At 38.8% G+C, this 14,704-nt stretch overlaps 2 pseudogenes across 2 annotated transcripts; both read left to right on the forward strand.

Annotated features, from left to right (window-relative positions):
- Nucleotides 1-689: 689 nt before the first annotated feature.
- AT4G06509 lies at nucleotides 690-4,127 on the forward strand (annotated as a pseudogene; the record flags this gene model as incomplete). Its single annotated transcript has 1 exon — nucleotides 690-4,127.
- Nucleotides 4,128-5,838: 1,711 nt separating this feature from the next.
- On the forward strand, nucleotides 5,839-8,292 carry AT4G06510 (annotated as a pseudogene; the record flags this gene model as incomplete). Its single annotated transcript has 1 exon — nucleotides 5,839-8,292.
- Nucleotides 8,293-14,704: the final 6,412 nt, after the last annotated feature.

Here is a 14,704-nt window from a genome sequence, read left to right on the forward strand (position 1 = left end):
ACACAACGGTGTAGCGTTTGGTAGTGATGCTCCGGTTGCATACCTTTGTGGTTGTAACGTGGGAGATCACGAGAGTGTGTGTGTTTGGTGTTGGGTTTGAAGGCAGCATATCGGACCCTTTAAAACTTAATAAAACTGGAGTCTTAATGCATTTGCATGTTTTTGTAGTTTGCTTCGGGAAGCTACCTTTCGTTGCCATTCTCTATTGCGTGTTTCATGTTGGGTATTCGGGTAGGGGTAAAATAATGTTTTTGCAGGGAATCCCGAGCTCACTGAGTAATCTTAGATTACTCATGATTCTACTTGTTTTGCAGGAAACCCATAGTGGGGAATAGAGGGCGTGGTGGACAATAGGAAACCTGAAGTAGTTTTGTGCATTTTGTAAAACAAGTATGTTTCTATTATGTAAAACTTATAAATGTTTGGTAACATGTTGTGTAATATTTATACTTATGAAATAAATCGGGTTTCTTGTACAAATTTGCGAGTAATGACTGATAATGACATAGTCCGAGTCGGCACAACACTTAAATGTCGTAAGGGTTGGCAAGCTTAAACGATGTTTTAAGTGGGAGAGTAGTCGTCAATATGTCGGCCAAGGGTTGGGATTGGTTCCCGAACCTCGGTTGGATGTTGATGATCAATCTCAATGTGGCGATTTCGGGGCGCCCGTGACTTGTCCAGCATAGATCGTCTCGGAGGCGTTACAATATGTGGTATACTCCTTACCAAGGTCTGTGCACTATAGCACATCTGAAGGGTCACACTCAGGAACAAGACCACATGCTCTTGTGAATCAACCCACGACACACCCAAATCTGTCGCTGCCAAGAGAAGTTAATGAAGGAAATGGGGAAGGTTGTAATGTTCAAAGTGTGCCGCAGACTCAACAGACGTTGGGAATCATTGAGACCTTGTTGACTCACATGATTCAACAACAGCAACACCAACAACAGATGCAGGAAAGCCAGCGTGCCAAATCTCCTTCGGCTAAGTTCTGAAAGGTTGTTATGATGATGAAGGATCTAGGTGTTCGGAACCTGGAAAGGAGAGCAAAATACTGTTTTAGCAAATAAGTGGTTAAGGAACCTGGAAATGAATTTTGAAACTTCAAGGTGCCCGAAAGACTTTAAGGGCCAGATCGCGGTAAACTTTTTAGATGAGGATGGTCGAGCTTGGTGGGATAGTTTTGTTTCACGATATCGCGACCATCCTATCACATGGGAAATGTTTAAGAACGAGTTTGAGTCTAAGTATTTTCCACCAAAGGCACGTGATCCTTTAGAGCTGCAGTTTATGAGTTGGGAGCAAGAGCAAAAGAGTGTCCGGGCGTATGAGCAAATTTTTACAAGACTTCGGAGATATTTGTACAACGGAAGGGATGCTGAAGCAATGATGGTACGAAGGTTTCTAAGAGGGCTAAGGCCTAAAATTTGGGGAGGTCTTCAGGCTGTGACTTATACCAACGTGAGTGAATTGACCGAAAGGGCCGTGAATGTTGAAGAATGGATTGAGTTAGAAAAGGGAGAGAAGTTACGGGAGAACGAAAAGTCCGAAGGCAAGAAGGGGAATAATCGAGAATTTTAGCCTTGTGTTTTGAGGACTAATCAATCGGGAGGACGAAACCAAAATAATGATCGTGGAAAGCCTAAGGTTGGTAACCAAGGAGGACGTGTAATGACCACTTACGAACCAAGAGCCTGATATATGTGCGGAAAGCCGGGACATTTTGCACCAGATTGGTCAACGGTCGTACAAACTAAAGTGCCAAATCTGGCATTTGTTACTTGTTACACTTGTGGGGAGTCAGGACATGTGTCAAATGTATGCCCGAATAAGCAAGGGGGACTAAAGAGTAACCGAGTGGGAGCTTGTTTCATTTGTGGAGACCCAGGGCATTATGCTAACGCATGCAGGCAAATAAAGTAGTATAACCAAATGGTTAACCATCCACCGCCAGTTCAGAAAGCTAAGGGACCACCGGTAAAGAAGCAAGCCACTCCAGCAAATGTTTATGCCTTAGATGTAGAACCTACCAAACCTTCAGGGCCGCCAAAAGGTCATATAACAGGTTAGTATGGCTTCTTACTTTTCTTGTTTATGTGTATATGAGTGATTGATTGTTGTGTGCATAGTTTACTAGTTAAATATTGCATATATCATTTTCATATGCATTAGGGACATTACTTGTCAGTGGTAACCCCACGCATGTATTGTTCGATTCGGGAGGGACAAATAGTTTTGTTAGTTCTGACAAGGCCGATAAGTTAGGTGACGGGTATGAGAAAAGAGAAGTGAATGTTTTGGAACATACCGCGGCAAACCAGCCACCCTTGCAGACCCGAATTGTGTTAGTAGGAATTCCTGTAGTTATCCAGGATACAATTCTACATGCAAACCTTTTGGTAATGCCAATGGAAATGTTCAAAGTTATCATTGGGATAGATTGGTTGTCAGGATATCATGCCCATTTAGATTGCGGGCGGAGTAGAGTAATGTTCAAACTAAGGAATCGACGACAACTCACTTATTGTGGAATCAATCTAAGTAAAATTGCTTCGTTCATGTCAGCACTGAAGGTTGAGAGTTTACTAAGGGAAGGAGAAGTCTACCTTGTCACTTTAACCGCCATTGGTGGAGAAGTTGAAAATGACCCAAGGATTGAAGAGATCTCGGTGGTGAACGAATTTGAAGATGTGTTCAAGCCCTTGGAAGGATAACCTTCGCCGAGGAATCATCCGTTTACCATTAATCTTGAACATGGGGCGACTCCAATTGCAAGGGCACCATATAGGATGGCGCCAGCCGAGCTTGCAGAACTTAAGAAATAACTGAAGGATCTACTTAAAAAGGGATTTATTCGTCCAACAAGAAATAACTGAAGGATCTACTTAAAAAGGGATTTACCTTCAAACAAGCTCAATCTTTCAAAGCTGCTTGGGTTCGTTTCAAGGAGTACCAACGAGATTGCCCACATCATGGTTTCAGTGAGGTACAACTTCTAGGTACCTTTTTCAGAGGAGTTGATTGGAGATACCAGATGGCTCTAGATGAAGCGAGCAATGGTAACTTCAATACATGTTACCCACTTGATGCTACAACCCTGATAGAGAACCTTGCTTGCAGCAACAGTACCAAAAATGCTGATTTTGAAAGGAAGAAGATTGCTGGAGCTATTTCAGGAAATCAGATGGCAGAGGTGAATGCTAAGCTGGATTCGGTTCATAACTTACTCACAGAGAAGAAGCATGTCCACTTTGCAGCTGAGGAAGAGACTATTGAGCCTGAGCCTGAGTCAAAGGAAGGAGTCTTCTACATAGATGGTCAGGGATACAGGAAGTTTGGGCAGCCACAGGGCAACTTTAGTGGTAACAGGTTTACAGGGAACCAAGGTTCCTCCAACTACACTCTAAAGCCTGCTTTCTAAAAGACCTTTCCTCAAAGAAGCTTTCAGAGGAACTACGGTAATTCAACCTACCAAGCCCCCCCTCCACCCTCAGCAGAGACAAGAATGGAATCAATGCTTGAGCAGATTCTGGAGAGCCAAACAAAGCTTGTTGTAGAGTTTAATGGCAAGTTTGATGCTGTCTATACAGATCTTAATGGAAAGATTGACAATCTGAGCTCTCACTTGAAGAAGCTAGATGTACAGGTACCTCAAACTGCATAATCTATCAAGAGAGAAGAGGGTTTTCTTCCTGGTAATCCTGATGCTAACCCAAGGAAGAGCTGCAATGCCATCTTGATCAGAGAAGGAGATGATATGTGGGAGGAATTGGACACTGAAGACGAGTCAGAGCTCGCAGTTGCAAAGATCGTGTCGACCGACACCCTCCTGTGTCGATCGACACCATATGGGACGCTCTTTTTAGAGACGACCCAATACGACGCTGTCGATCGATACCCCTCTAGTGTCGATCGACACTGGATTCGGACATCACCCTGCGAGGTGCAAATACCTATGCAGCCCGAGTTTGTCTACCCTCTTCTTGTCCCTTAATCCGAGGAGGCGTCGTTCTAAGCAGGAGATTCATGCTGCCAAGTGCACAACCATAATGGAGAAGATCCTCCATACTCTTCCTAAGGCGAGGAGGCAGCAGCAATCCTCCACCACCACTCCATCCACATCCTAAACTCCGCCAAGTAAAGCTATTGACTCAAAACAAGCGCTTAGTGGGAGGCAACCCACTGGTTTGATTTTTCTTTTGCCTTTCTTTTATTTTCTTTTAAGTTTGATTTATTTTCTCCGCTTTCTCTGGATTTGAATGCCACTGGGGACAGTGTCGTTTAAGTCTGGTGGAGGTTCATACTAATATTGCCTTTATTTTTGTTTTGCAGTTCATTTGGTTATTTCTTTTATTTTCTTCTCTAAAAAAACTTTAAAAAAAAAAAAAACTTTTTCTTTAGTTTAGTTAGGAATCATGATCTATATTTCTCTTGTTTATTGCCTCATTGATGAGTGTTGCAGGTTCGAGTCAATCCGACTATTAGAAAATCTAGATGGCAAACCAACAAACTTGAGGATATCCTAGTTTCCAACTCAACCATTAAGGCTGGAGCTAATCTCACTGCTCTTCCTTTTACCTCTTTAAACGGTTAGTATTCATAGATCTTGACTCCTTGTTCTTACCTGATATTGAGACCAATGTGATAAAAAGAATATGTTCCTCTCCCCTTATAAAAAGAAAAATATAATGAGAGATTGAGACGACTTTCAGATAGTGTATATGGGTAGGAATGTTTCCTATGACCCCATTATTATACATTATTTGGAATGATTGATTACAAAGGTTGGAAAAATGTCGAGGGTGTCGATACAGTATGCGAGTTCCCCTTTGTTTACTCTCTAAAATGAATAAGTTTGGGGGAGAGAAAGAACACCGAAATAGAAAAAAATATATATAAAGAATGGTCAATTTATCATGGTATTGTACAGGAATGAGTCTAGAAGGATCTTGAATGTTGGCTTGTTTGATGAGACCCAGCGATGAAAGCCTGGTGGATATAGTTGTGGAACTTAGGCATGGAATCTAGAATGTTGTGTAAGCTTGTAGAGAAGTACATGTTGGTTAGGATTTGATTAGACTTGTTAGGCATATGGACTTAGTTTGAATGATCATGGTAATAGGCTAGAGAATGTTGGGAGTTCCTTTGTTTTCAAAACCTTTTCCACGGGTTCGGCTTTTGTGTTTTGCTTGAGGGCAAGCAAAAGCTAAGTCTGGGGGAGTTGATATAACCCGATTTTCAATTATTTTATCTATGTTTTAGGTATAAAATTTTGAGTCTTTTTGTTATTTCTCGAGTCTTTTTAGTGTCTTTTCAGGTATTTTATGCAATGGGACAACAATCGAGATAATGAGACATTTTGGAGCAAAAGCTAAGGAAAAGGAAGGTAAGGACGATTTTTGTTTAGGAATCAGCGAGGAGTGTCGATTGACACACTCTTGGTGTAGATCGACACCAGTTTTGGCCCAACAAAAACCCTAGGCGCTTTCAAGTTTACAGAAGTTCAAATTTGCCCGAGGAGACTTCCCTATTTGCATTATTAGTCCGTGGACGTTTTTAGGGTCTATATAGATTGTTTTTAGACCTAAGTTTCTTTTATCAAGTTCTTTGCAAAACCCTATTGTAAGAGACATAGGCTATTCATCCATTATACTGCTATTACTTTGTTCGCTTTTATTTTCACTACTACCCTGGTAGTTTAATCTCGATATTTAACTCATTGTTTGAACAAAAGAACTCCGTGAATTCGATCCTTAAATACTGCAATTGATCTCGTATTTGAGAGAGTAGTTCTAGGTAATTTGAACCATATCACAGATGTCTGGTCAATGAATGGAGAGGAGTGAGTCGATGAATTTCTTACCAGTTTATGAAAACTGGAGTCATCATTTCGGTGCGGAAGACTGGGTATCGTATGTTGGAGGAGAAGGCGATGAGGGATACTATTATCCCAATATGTAAGGAGCGCCTGATTGGGATGTTTCTGGAACTACACTGGAATACTCCTTACCAAGGTCTGTGCACTATAGCACATCTGAAGGGTCACACTCAGGAACAAGACCACATGTTCCTGTGTATCAACCCACTACACACCCAAATCCGTCGCTGCCAAGAGAAGTTAATGAAGGAAATGGGAAAAGTCATAATGTTCAAAGTGTGCTGGAGACTCAACATACGTTGGGAATGATTGAGACCTTGTTGACTCAAATGATTCAACAACAGCAACACCAACAATAGATGCAGGAAAGCCAGCGTGCTGAATCTCCTTCGGCTAAGTTCTTAAAGTTGGTTATGATGAAGAAGGATCTGAAGTTTAAAGGAGAGCAAAATATTGTTTTAGCGGATAAGTGGTTAAGGAACCTGGAAATGAATTTTGAAACTTCAAGGTGCCCGGAAGACTTTAAGGGCCACATAGTGGTACACTTTTTAGATGAGTATGGTCGAGTTTGGTGGGATAGTGTTGTTTCACGATATCACGACCAGCCTATCACATGGGAAATGTTTAAGCAAGAGTTTGAGTCTAAGTATTTTCCACCAGAGAGTGTTCGGGCGTATGAGCAAATTTTTACAAGACTTCAGAGATATATGTACAATGGAAGGAATGATGAAGCAATGATGGTACGAAGGTTTCTAATAGGACTAAGGCCTAAAATTTAAGGACTTCTTCAGGCTGTGACTTATACCAACGTGAGTGAATTGACCAAAAGGGTCGTGAATGTTGAACAAGGGATTGAGTTAGAAAAGGGAGAGAAGTTACGGGAGAACAAAAAGTCCGAAGGCAAGAAGGGGAATAATCTAGAATATCAGCCTGGTGTTTTGAGGACTAATCAGTCAGGAGGACGAAACCAGAATAATGATCGTGGAAAGCCTAAGGTTGGTAACCAAGGAGGACGTGTAATGACCACTTACGATCCGAGAGCCTGCTATATGTGCGGAAAGCCTGGACATTTTGCAAGAGATTGCTCAACGGTTTGTACAGACTAAAGTTACAAATCCGGCATTTGTTACTTGTTACACTTGTGGGGAGTCGGGACATGTGTCAAATGTATGCCCGAATAAGCATGGGGGACTACAGGGTAACCGAGTGGGAGCTTGTTTCATTTGTGGAGACCCAGGGCATTATGCTAATGCATGCCCAAACAGGCAAATAAAGCAGTATAACCAAATGGTTAACCACCCACTGCCAGTTCAGATAGCTAAGGGACCTGCGTAAAGAAGCAAGCCACTCTAGCAAATGTTTATGCCTTAGATGTAAACCCTACCAAACCTTCAGGGCCCCCAAACGGTCCCATAACAGGTTAGTATGGGTTCTTACTTTTCTTGTTTATGTGTGTATGAGTGATTGATTGTTGTGTGCGTAGTTTAGTAGTTAAATATTGCATACATCATTTTCATATGCATTAGGGACATTAATTATCGGTGTTAACCCCACGCATGTATTGTTCGATTCGGGAGCGACAAATAGTTTTGTTAGTTCGGACGTGGCCGATAAGTTTGATCACGAGTATGAGAAAAGAAAACTGAATGTTTTGGTACATACTGCGGGAAACCAACCACCCTTGTAGACCCGAATTATGTTAGTAGGAATTCAAGTAGTTATCCAGGATACAATTCTACCGGCAAACCTTTTGGTAATGCCGATGGAAATGTTCAAAGTTATCCTTGGGATAGATTGGTTGTCAGGATATCATGCCCATTTAGATTGCGGGCGTAGCAGAGTAGTGTTCAAACTAAGGAATCGACAACAACTCACTTATTGTAGAATCAATCTAAGTAAAATTGCTTCGTTCATGTCAGCATTGAAGGTTGACAGTTTACTAAGGGAAGGAGAAGTCTACCTTGTCACTTTAACCGCCATTGGTGGAGAAGTTGAAAATGACTCAAGGAATGAAGAGATCCCGGTGGTGAACGAATTTCAGTCTTTCTCTCTTGCCTTCAAAAATGAAACTGGGCGGAGAGAGCTCTATTTATAATCCGCCCAAGGTTGGCCATGCAGTATCGCCCGCTGCCACATGTCCAGACAGCTACCGCGCCCCCAAGCGACAAGTGTGTTAGACGACGGTGTGGTGAAAGGTGGTGACGGTTTTCACTCGACCGCCCCATCAACTTCGGCTCCAAGACTCAGCTGACTTTGGCTCCAAGGTTGGTGACTTGAGCCGCAAGGCACCGCGAGTGAGGTGTATTACTCATGTCGTTTCCGCGGCCGCCGAGCAATCTTCGCCGCGGCACGCCCAACTTTTTCCATCTTTGCCCATTCGTACCCATTCTTGCCCTTTAATGTTTTGACACCGTTTGGACAAATGCGGTCAATTGGCTTTGCATTCGGGCCAAATTTTCTCATTCGGTCCTTTGGCCGTGCCTGATGCCCTTATGCGGGTCACTACACTTACCCTTAACCCTTAACCCAAAACCCTAAACTATAGACCCTCAACTTTATAAGCTAAATCCTACTTTAGCTTCCGGAATCCACTTGCGGTTCTAGTTCTTATACTCAATCATACACATGACATCTAGTCTTATTTGACACAAAAACCCAAACCATGCTTATACTTCCTTCACAAAGATTTGACCGTGTATCAGAAGTCTGTATGATTTTTTGTTTTCCGATCTTCCTACAAGGAAAGAACACTTTAGCTTCAATGATCTGGATGTGCTTTCAGTTCTAATACTAAATCATGCACGTGTCATGTAGTCAAATTTGACTCCAATATGCTAACCAAGATTCTTCTTGCTTTTTAAAGTATATTTGGTCCTAAACTCTAAACCCTAAACCTTAATGACTAAACATAAACCCTACAACTTAAACCCTAACCTCAAACCCTAAACCCTAAATCTTAAACCTTAAACCCTAAACGCTAAACACTAAACCCTTAACTTTAAACCCAATACCTTAAACCCTAAACACCAAACCCTAAACCATAGACCCTAAACATTAAAACCTAAACCCCAAACCCTGAACGCTAAATCCTAACCTTAAATCCTAAACCTTAAATTCTAATTAAGCTTCTCGGATTATATGATGTTCTAGTTCTTGTACCATTACCAAGCTTTTTTTTGATTATCAATGCTTTGATGCTGTTGCCGAAGTTCTTATGAGTTTTTTGTTTTGAATCTTATAACAAGGAACCTTTAATTTATCTTTCGGGATCAGGTTGCGGTTATAATTCTTATACTCAATTATACACATGAGATCTAGTCATATTTAACACATAAACGCAAACCATGTTTCTTCTTGCTTCTGAAAGAATTATGGTGTAGCCAAAATTCGTATGATTTTTGGTTTTCAATCTTCTAAAAGGTAAAGACTACTTAAGCTTCCGAGATCTGGTTGCGGTTCTAGTTCTTATACTCCATCATACACATGTCATCTAGTCATATTAGACTCCAAAACGATAATCAAGATTCTACTTTGTTCTTAGTGTACATTTGCTCCTAAACACTAAAGCTTAAACAAAAACCCAAAACCTAAACCTTACACCTTAAACTGTAATCCCAAACTCGCAAACCCTAAATAATAAACCCTAAACCTGAAAAACATAATCTGAAACCCTAACCCTCAACACAAAACCCTAATACTAAACCTTAAACTACAAATACTAAACCCTAAAACCTAACCTTAAACCCTAAATCATACTTTATATTACAGGATTTAGTTGTAGTTCTAAATGTTATACTAATTGATACACAAGAAATCTTGTCATATTTGACTACAAACCGTAAACCAAGCTTCTTCTTACTTCTCAAAGCTTTGATGGTGTAGCCGAAGTCCTTATGATATTTGATTTTGGATCTGCTAACAGGGAAAAACTACTTTAGCTTCCTTAAACCCTAAACCCTAAACCCTCAACCCTAAATCCTCAACCCTAACCCTAAACCCTAAACTTTAAAATCTAATTCCTAAACCCTAACCTTAAACCCTAAACATGAAATCCTAATTTATATTCCGAGATCTAGTTGCAGTTCTAGTTCGGATACTCAATGATACACAAAGAATTTAGTTATATTTGACTACAAAAACGCTAACCAAGCTTGTTCTTGATTCTCAACGCTTTGATAGTGTGGCCAAAGTTGTTCTGAGTTTTTGGTTTTGAATCGTATAATAGGGAAACACTAGTTTACCTTTCAGGATAAGTTTTAATACTCAATCTTAAAGAGGACATCTAGTCATATATGACACTAAAACGCAAACCAAACTTCTTCTTGCTTTTCAAAAATTTGATGGTGTAGCTGAAATTCATATGTTTATTTTGGTTTTGGATCTCCTAACAAAGAAAGACTGCTTTATGCTTTAAGAAGAAGCTTGGTAATCCCTAAAAACATATCTGAAACCCTAACCCCTAAACCCTATATCCTACTTGAGCTTTTGGGATTCGGTTGTTGTTCTAGTTGTTATAGTCAATGATACATTAGAAATCTATTCATATTTGACTCCAAAGCGCAAACCAAGCTTCTTCGTACTTCTCAAAACTTTGATGGTGTAGCCAAGGTCCGTATAATATTTGGTTTTGGATCTAGGAAAAGACTACTTTAGGTTCCTAGCTTTGGTTGTGGTTTTAGTTCTAAAACTAAATCATACATGTGTCATCTAGTGATATTTGACTCCAAAACGCATACCAAGATTCTTCTTACTTCTTAAAGCATATTTGCTCCTCAACACTAAACCTTAAACCTTAAACCCTAAACATAAATCCTACACCCTAAACTCCAAACCCCATATCGTAAAACCTAAACCCTAAACCCTAAACCCTAAATCCTAAACCGTAAACCCTAAACCTTAAACCTTAAATCCAAAACCCTTACCCTAAACCCTTAACCCTAAACCCTGAACACTAAACTATAGACTTTAAACTTTAAAACATAAATCCTTTAAAACCTAAATCCTACACCCAAAACTCCAAACCCCAAACCCTAAAACCTAAACCTTAAAACCTAAAACCTAAACCCTAAATCCAAAACCCTTACCCTAAACCCAAAACCCTAAATTATAGACCCTATACTATAGACCCTAAACTTTAAAACATAACTCCTACTTTAGCTTTCGGAATCCAGTTGCGGTTCTAGTTCTTATACTCCATCATACACATGACATCTAGTCATGTTTGACACAAAAACCCAAACCATGCTTCTACTTCCTTCACAAAGATTTGACCATGTAGTAGAAATCCGTATGATTTTTTGTTTTCCGATCTTCCAACAAGGAAAGAACACTTTAGCTTCAATGATTTGGCTGTGCTTTCAGTTCTAATACTAAATAATACACGTCTCATGTAGTCATATTTGACTCCAATTTGCTAACCAAGATTCTTCTTGCTTTTTAAAGTATATTTGGTCCTAAACTCTAAACCCTAAACCTTAAACATTAAACATAAACCCTACAACCTAAACCCTAACCTCAAACCCTAAACCTTAAATCTTAAACCTTAAACCCGAAACGCTAAACACTAAACCCTTAACTTTAAACCCAATACCTTAAACCGTAAACACCAAACCCTAAACCATAGACCCTAAACATTAAAACCTAAACCCCAAACCCTGAACGCTAAATCCTAACCTTAAATCCTAAACCTTAAATTCTAATTAAGCTTCTCGGATTATATGATGTTCTAGTTCTTGTACCATTACCAAGCTTCTTTTTGATTATCAATGCTTGATGGTGTGGCCGAAGTTCTTATGAGTTTTTTGTTTTGAATCTTATAACAAGGAACCTTTAATTTATCTTTCGGGATCAGGTTGCGGTTATAATTCTTATACTCGATTATACACATGAGATCTAGTCATATTTGACACATAAACGCAAACCTTGTTTCTTCTTGCTTATGAAAGAATTATGGTGTATCCAAAATTCGTATGATTTTTGGTTTTCAATCTTCTAAAAGGTAAAGACTACTTTAGCTTCCGAGATCTGGTTGCGGTTCTAGTTCTTATACTCCATCATACACATGTCATCTGGTCATATTTGACTCCAAAACGATAATCAAGATTCTACTGTGTTCTTAGTGTACATTTGCTCCTAAACACTAAAGCTTAAACAAAACCCCAAAACCTAAACATTACACCCTAAACTGTAATCCCTAACTCGCAAACCCTAAACACTAAACCCTAAACCTTAAAAACATAATCTTAAATCATAACCCTCAACACAAAACCCTAATACTAAACCTTAAACTACAAATACTAAACCCTAAACTTTAAACCCTAAAACCTAACATTAAACCGTAATTCATACTTTATATTACAGGATTTAGTTGCAGTTCTAAATGTTATACTAATTGATACACAAGTAATCTTGTCATATTTGACTACAAACCGTAAACCAAGCTTCCTCTTAATTCTCAAAGCTTTGATGGTGTAGCCGAAGTCCTTATGATATTTGATTAAGGATCTTCTTACAGGGAAAAACTACTTTAGCTTCCCTAAACCCTCAACCCTAAATCCTCAACCCTAACCTTAAACCCTAAACTTGAAATCCTAATTTATATTTCGAGATCTAGTTGTAGTTCTAGTTCTAGTTCGGATACTCAATGATACACAAAGAATCTAGTTAATTTTGACTACAAAAACGCTAACTAAGCTTCTTCTTGATTCTCAAAGCTTTGATGGTGTGGCTGAAGTTCTATTGAGTTTTTGGTTTTGAATCGTATAATAGGGAAACACTTGTTTATCTTTCAGGATAAGTTTTAATACTCAATCTTATAGAGGACATCTAGTCATATATGACACTAAAACGCAAACCAAGTTTCTTCTTGCTTCTCAAAGATTTGACGGTGTAGCTGAAATTCTTATGTTTTTTTGGTTTTGGATCTCCTAACAAAGAAAGACTGCTTTATTCTTTAAGAAGAAGCTTGGTAATCCCTAAAAACATATATGAAACCCTAACCCCTAACCCCTATATCCTACTTTAGCTTCCGGGATTCGGTTCTTGTTCTAGTTGTTACATTCAATGATACACTAGAAATCTATTCATATTTGAAATCTATTCATATTTGACTCCAAAGTGCAAACCAAGCTTGTTCGTACTTCTCAAAACTTTGATGGTGTAGCCAAGGTCCGTATAATATTTGGTTTTGGATCTAGGGAAAGACTACTTTAGGTTCCTAGCTTTGGTTGTGGTTTTAGTTCTAAAACTAAATCATACATGTGTCATCTAGTGATATTTGACTCCAAAACGCATACCAAGATTCTTCTTACTTCTTAAAGCATATTTGCTCGTCAACACTAAACCTTAAATCTTAAACCTTAAACATAAATCCTACACCGTAAACTCCAACCCCCAAACCCTAAAACCTAAACCGTAAACCTTAAATCCTAAATCCTAAACCCTAAACCCTAAACCCTAAACCCTAAACACTAAACTATAAACTTTAAACTTTAAAACCTAAATCCTATATCCTAAACCTAAATCCTTTAAAATCTAAATCCTACACCCAAAACTCCAAACCTAAACCCTAAATCCTAAACCTTAAACCCTAAACCCTAAACCCTAAACCCTAAATCCTAAACCCTTACCCTAAACCCAAAACACTAAACTATAGACCCTAAACTTTAAAACCTAAATTCTACTTTAGCTTCCGGAATCCAGTTGCAGTTCTAGTTCTTATACTCAATCATACACATGACATCTAGTCATGTTTGACACAAAATCCCAAACCATGCTTCTACTTCGTTCACAAAGATTTGACCATGTAATAGAAATCCGTATGATTTTTTGTTTTCCGATTTTCCAACAAGGAAAGAACACTTTAGCTTCAATGATCTGGCTGTGCTTTCAGTTCTAATACTAAATCATACACGTCTCATGTAGTCATATTTGACTCCAATTTGCTAACCAAGATTCTTCTTGCTTTTTAAAGTATATTTGTTCCTAAATTCTAAACCCTAAACCTTAAACACTAAACATAAACCCTACAACCTAAACCCTAACCTCAAACCCTAAACCTTAAATCTTAAACCTTAAACCCGAAACGCTAAACACTAAACCCTTAACTTTAAACCCAATACCTTAAACCGTAAACACCAAACCCTAAACCATAGACCCTAAACATTAAAACCTAAACCCCAAACCCTGAACGCTAAATCCTAACCTTAAATCCTAAACCTTAAATTCTAATTAAGCTTCTCGGATTATATGATGTTCTAGTTCTTGTACCATTACCAAGCTTCTTTTTGATTATCAATGCTTGATGGTGTGGCCGAAGTTCTTATGAGTTTTTTGTTTTGAATCTTATAACAAGGAACCTTTAATTTATCTTTCGGGATCAGGTTGCGGTTATAATTCTTATACTCTATTATACACATGAGATCTAGTCATATTTGACACATAAACGCAAACCTTGTTTCTTCTTGCTTATGAAAGAATTATGGTGTAGCCAAAATTCGTATGATTTTTGGTTTTCAATCTTCTAAAAGGTAAAGACTACTTTAGCTTCCGAGATCTGGTTGCGGTTCTAGTTCTTATACTCTATCATACACATGTCATCTAGTCATATTTGACTCCAAAAGGATAATAAAGATTCTATTGTGTTCTTAGTGTACATTTACTCCTAAACACTAACTCTTAAAAAAAAAAAAAAAAACTAAACCTTACACCCTAAACTGTAATCCCTAACTCGCAAACCCTAAACACTAAACCCTAAACCTTAAAAACATAATCTGAAACCCTAACCCTCAACACAAAACCCTAATCCTAAACCTTAAACTA

The sequence above is a fragment of the Arabidopsis thaliana genome, chromosome 4 (genome assembly GCF_000001735.4).
Source record: "Arabidopsis thaliana chromosome 4, partial sequence".
NCBI lineage: Eukaryota > Viridiplantae > Streptophyta > Magnoliopsida > Brassicales > Brassicaceae > Arabidopsis > Arabidopsis thaliana.